Consider the following 6,224-nt stretch of genomic DNA (forward strand, 5'->3'; position numbering starts at 1 on the left):
TTAACACAGCACAATGCAGGGGAGATGGGTTCAATCCCAGGTCCGGGAAGATTCCACATGTCATGTGGCAACTACCTCCGCACAGCACAACTACTGAGCCTGTACTCTAGAGCCTGCGTGCCACAATGACTGAGCCCTGTTCTGCACCCACAGAGCCCACACATCCAGAGCACGTGCTCCACAGGAGAAGCCACTGCAATGAGAGGCCCGCACATCACAACTGGAGAGTATCCCTTCCTCCCTGAAAGCAGAGAAAGCCCATGTGCAGCATCAAAGACCTAGCACAACTAAAAATAAATAAAGTTTTTTTAAAAAATTGCATATTTGGTTTGCTGTGAGTTCCCTAAACTACATAGCTGGTCCTGCTCAATCTCTTGGGAGCTCTTCTTGAAGAAGACAAATAAGAAAGAAAAAAAAAAAAACCTCTTATTTCAGAGCATATTCATATTTATGATAGTTGAGAAAATATATATGAAGGTATTTTTTAAAGAAAACTTAACAAATATTAGCACAGTTGCTTGCCAAGAAGGTAGCACTTATTTTAAAAGCAAAAGGCATTACTACTCCAAGGTTGCCAGCACCTACTCTGTCTTCTGGGGGAAGACAGTAAGTCATCTTAGATAAATCTTCTTGATTCTGTAAAGAATTAGTTAAACTTTCTCTTTTAGTTATGTAGATGGGAGACATGTAGCAGAGGCAGGTTAGAATATAAATTGTTGCTTTTAAAGAGCTAAGGAGCAAAAGGAATGAGTTTTGTCCTCTTCCTTTCTAAGGTTCACTGCGATAGAATATATCTAATAAACTAAAGTATATCATCTTAATATGCAAAAGCTTAATAAATGAGCCTGATATACCAGTTGGCAAGAAAGAATATTAGGATTTTCTTGAGTAGGGCTGACCATGATGGAGGGCAGATAGACAACTGACCCTTGAAAACTCCTCTAAACCAGCCTCTTTAATCCCAATGAAAAGATTTGAAAGAGAACTCTGGTGAATGTAAGTGCTGCTGCTGCTGCTGCTGCTGCTAAGTCGCTTCAGTCGTGTCCAACTCTGTGCGACCCCACAGACGGTAGCCCACCAGGCTCCCCCATCCCTGGGATTCTCCAGGCAAGAACCCTGGAGTGGGTTTTTCATTTCTTTCTCCAATGCATGAAAGTGAAAAGCGAAAGTGAAGTTGCTCAGTCATGCCCGATTCCCAGCGACCCCATGGACTGCAGCCTACCAGGCTCCCCCGTCCATGGGATTTTCCAGGCAAGAGTGCTGGAGTGGGGTGCCATTGCCTTCTCCCGAATGTAAGTGCAGGGAGTGTCAACTCAGTCCTCTCCTTTCTAAGCCCCTGGAATCTATAGTGCCCCCTGGCAGCCCCATTATCTGCATCATTGCAGATGGAATGACACCACACTGGGTGGCTCCCTAGTGATATTTTCAACAGCGACACCTTGTGGCAACTTGGGAGAACTGAATCTTCTGATTCAGTCCTTACAGAATGCATCAAAAGATCAGAAAGGATATAAGAAAGATAGTTAAGTAAAACAAAGGGATATGATTTTATTTTTTTCCTCAAGCCGGAGTAAATGGATTATCACTAATATAACTGTTCACATTTTTAGTGAAACTCAGAGGTACAGAATTAATTACAATTAATCATGCCACCTCAGATATGCAGATGACACCACCCTTATGGCAGACAGTGAAGAGGAACTAAAAAGCCTCTTGATGAAAGTGAAAGAGGAGAGTGAAAAAGTTGGCTTAAAGCTCAACATTCAGAAAACAAAGATCATGGCATCTGGTCCCATCACGTCATGGGAAATAGATGGGGAAACAGTGGAAACAGTGTCAGACTTTATTTTTGGGGGCTCCAAAATCACTGCAGATGGTGACTGCAGCCATGAAATTAAAAGACACTTACTCTTTGGAAGGAAAGTTATGACCAACCTAGATAGTATATTGAAAAGCCAGAGACATTACTTTGCCAACAAAGGTCTGTCTAGTCAAGGCTACGGTTTTTCCAGTAGTCATGTATGGATGTGAGAGCTGGACTGTGAAGAAAGCCGAGCATGGAAGAATTGATGCTTTTGAACTCTGGTGTTGGAGAAGACTCTTGAGAGTCCCTTGGACTGCAAGGAGATCCAACCTGTCCATTCTGAAGGAGATCAGCCCTGGGTGTTCATTGAAAGGACTGATGCTGAAGCTGAAACTCCAGTACTTTGGCCACCTCATGTGAAGAGTTGATTCATTGGAAAAGACTCTGATGCTGGGAGGGATTGGGGGCAGGAGGAGAAGGGGATGACAGAGGATGACATGGCTGGATGGCATCACTGACTTGATGGATATGAGTTTGAGTGAACTCCGGGAGATGGTGATGGACAGGGAGGCCTGGCGTGCTGTGATTCATGGGGTTGCAAAGAGTCGGACACGACTGAGCGACTGAACTGAACTGAACTGAATCATGCCACAGGGCTTCCCAGGTGGCGCTAATGGTAAAGAACTCGTTTGCCAGTGCAGGTTATGCATAAGAGACACTGGTTTGATCCCTGCATTGGGAAGATCCCCTGGAGAAGGGAATGGCTACCCACCCCAGTATTCTTGCCTGGAGAATCCCATAGACAGAGGAGCTTGGCGGTCTACAGCCCATGGGGTCGCACAGAGTCAGGCACGCCTGAAGGAACTGAGCACGGCCTGGTCAGGATCATGCCATACATCTTACTGGCTTTATTGCGTTGTTTGTAACATAATAAACACCCACGGCTGTGACTAGCTTGACAACAGTGTCCTTATTTCTGTATTCTGCTTTCTATCACCTCAGATAATTACTACACTGAATTTTGTGTTTATCAGTTTTTGTATTCCTTTAATAGATTTATCATGTTATGGTTCATGATTAAATCAAAGTATTGATGGGTTTCTTTTTTTGAGTTTCTTATAAAATGGGTATCATGCAATCTGCTGTCTTCTAGAATTTGTTTTGCTCTTATTTTTTCACTTAATTTTATACTATATATAACTGTAGTTCATTCATTTTTATTGCTATATAATAATCTTTTCTCCTATCAAAAGATATTTGAATTATTTCTAGTTCTTTTGCTATGATGAATGGTGCTATTTAGAATATTCTTGTGTAAGTTTCTTGATACTAATAGTCAAAAGATTTTCTTGTAAATATACATGAGAAAATAATTAAGGAGTAAAAGAATGTGAATATTCAGTTTCACAACACTAAATAAGTTTTATTGCAAAGTGGCTGTACTATTCTACATTCTCACAATCAATATGTAGAAATTCTATTGACTTGTAATACAGGCAGCACATGATATTAACACAGTTAAATGTTCAACAATTTAATGAGTGAAGAGTTGTATTTTATTGTAGACTTGATTTCCATTTTCCTGATTTCCAATGAGGGACAGCATATATTTGTGTGTTTATTGTTGTTTCCCTTCTGTGAAATCCTATCATTTCTTTTTATTTACATTTTCCTTTTCTTGATTTATACAGCTACTTTTATATCCTTAATAATAACCTTTTATCAGTTATTATATATGTAGCATATGTGGTTAATAATACTACCTGAAAGGAAAGGGCAAGTTATCCATGGGGAAAATATATTTGCTACATATACAAATGAAAGTTCTTTCAAATAGCTAAAATTATCAATCATTTATGCTTTGTAATTTTATTTTAAAAAATCCTTCCCTAGTTCCAAGTCAGAAAAATTGCCATCTAAATTTTCTAGTGAAAATTTAAACATGTTGCTTTTAATGTTTAAGTTTTTAATTCATCTGTAATTGTGTATGGCATGAAGTAAGCAAAAACTTTTTTTTTCCACATCTTTTTCCAGCTCCAATTATTGAGTAGAATTCCCTTTCCCCAATGCAGATGTCATATATCAAAGTCCACATGTATTTCTGAGCTCTGCATACAATTCCATCCACTCAATCATTTAATGCTGCACAAATACAACACTGGCTTAGTTATAATGGCTTGTAATGACTCTTGATGTTTAATAAAATAAGTCCTTTCCCCCTCCTCCTCCTCCTCCTCTCCTCCACCTTCTTCTTCCTTCCTTCAAAGATGTTAATTATCTTTCCAAGATCCATAAAAATTATGCTGGATTTTGAGGGAATAACATTAATATCTCCTCACTATTATATCTCATCCATGAGCATGGGCTAGATCCGCATTTATTTGGTCTTCTGTAATGCTCTAGTAAGTAAACTTTCTTAATACTCTACAGATGTGTCTTGCACACCTTCTGATAATTTTATTCCTGGGAGAAGGCAATGGCACCCCACTCCAGCACTCTCGCCTGGAATATGCCATGGACGGAGGAGCCTGGTGGGCTGCAGTCCATGGGGTTGCTAAGAGTTGGCATGACCGAGCAGCTTCACTTTCACTTTTCACTTTCATGCATTGGAGAAGGCAATGGCAACCCACTCCAGTGTTCTTGCCTGGAGAATCCCAGGGACGGGGGAGCCTGGTGGGCTGCCGTCTATGGGGTCGCACAGAGTCGGACACGACTGAAGCGACTTAGCAGCACCAGCAGCAACTCAATTTTACATTGGTGTATTTTTAAATTCACAGTTTTTTGTTGCTTATTACTGGTGCACACATTTAACTGAATATTGTATTCAGGCAACTTGCTCAATTTTCCTATTATTTGAAAAATTTCTTTGTAGACTCTTGAATTTTCTATGTTGTTAATAATACTACCTGCAAAATATTATGGTTCTATTTCCTCCTCTAATTCTTGAGGCCTTCAATTTCTTTTTCTTAATATACTGTACTAAGATCTTTAGGACAATATTGATTAAGGCATTATTATAAAATGACTAAGTCACTTTAAAAATGAAACAGTTGCTTCTTATGACATTTAAAAAGTCTATTAGGGACTTCCTTGGAAGTCCAGCCATTGAAACTCCGTGCTTTCATTACAGGGTGCTTGGGTTTGATTCATGGTAGGGGAGCTAAGATCCCATCTGCCTCACGGCCAGAAAAAAAAAAAAATGTCTTTTAAAGATGACATAGTTCAAAATCTTTGGGGGCTCCTTTCTGCCAATTTTCAATTCAGCACACAAAATTTATCATTTTATTGTAAGCTTATGTCCATTTCTAGAAAATAAGGACCACAGCTTATCACCCAATCAAAACACTAAGATTTTGCTTGAAATGTTTCTTATTGTTTCTGAAAATTCAATTCACATTAAGAATTTTTTAAGCCACTTTAATCTGAAAAAAACAAATATCACTGGTTCTGCCTGAGTCTGATAATGACTGCTTATTCATCTGAATCACTAAGGCTTCCACTCTGGTGGCCCTCGTTGCCACTCAGATGCTTCCCACGGAGATGTTCCGTTTACACTGCACTGCTATCACTCTGTTTCCGCTTTGTGTTTATCCCTCCCCTCCCCTACCCCGTGAAAAACCTCTATTTTAAACAAGCAATTTTTGCACTACAGGAAAGAGAGAAACTAAGGAAGGAAAGAAAGACGGGAGGGAGGAGCACATGCATGATGATTTGCTGTATCAGCTAAACAGATAGAGTGATGTAATGCTGTGATCTGAGCTTAAAATTGACAGTCTGGGATGTATTTTTAAATTTCATCTCAACCTATGAACCAGGTTGACAATGGCAATGTTAATTATAAATAATAATAATTTGAATTTCTTGATCTTGTTCTATCTCATTTTCAAAAACCTCATTTCATTTCCATTAAAATTTCAGAGAGGTTGAGAACATATTGATATTATTCAGGTCTCTATCCTTAGCATTTAGCTGACACAATGACAGGTATATATCAGGTGCTCAGTAAACTTGTTATGTGAATGAATAAATGACTTAATGAATAAGTCTTCACTACAACTCTGAAAGTTACATATTCAGTTCAGTTCAGTCTCTCAGTCGAGCCCGACTCTTTGCAACCCCATAAATCGCAGCTCGCCAGGCCTCCCTGTCCATCACCAACTCCCAGAGTTCACTCAGACTCACGTCCATTGAGTCAGTGATGCCATCCAGCCATCTCATCCTCTGTCGTCCCCTTCTCCTCCTGCCCCCAATCCCTCCCAGCATCAGAGTCTTTTCCAATGAGTCAACTCTTTGCATGAGGTGGTCAAAGTACTGGAGTTTCAGCTTTAGCATCATTCCCTCCAAAGAAATCCCAGGGCTGATCTCCTTCATATTACCCATTTACAAATAAGGAAACCAAAATTTAAGGTTTGGTTAATTG

The sequence above is a fragment of the Capra hircus genome, chromosome 9 (assembly GCF_001704415.2).
Source record: "Capra hircus breed San Clemente chromosome 9, ASM170441v1, whole genome shotgun sequence".
NCBI classification, from domain to species: Eukaryota; Metazoa; Chordata; class Mammalia; order Artiodactyla; family Bovidae; genus Capra; species Capra hircus.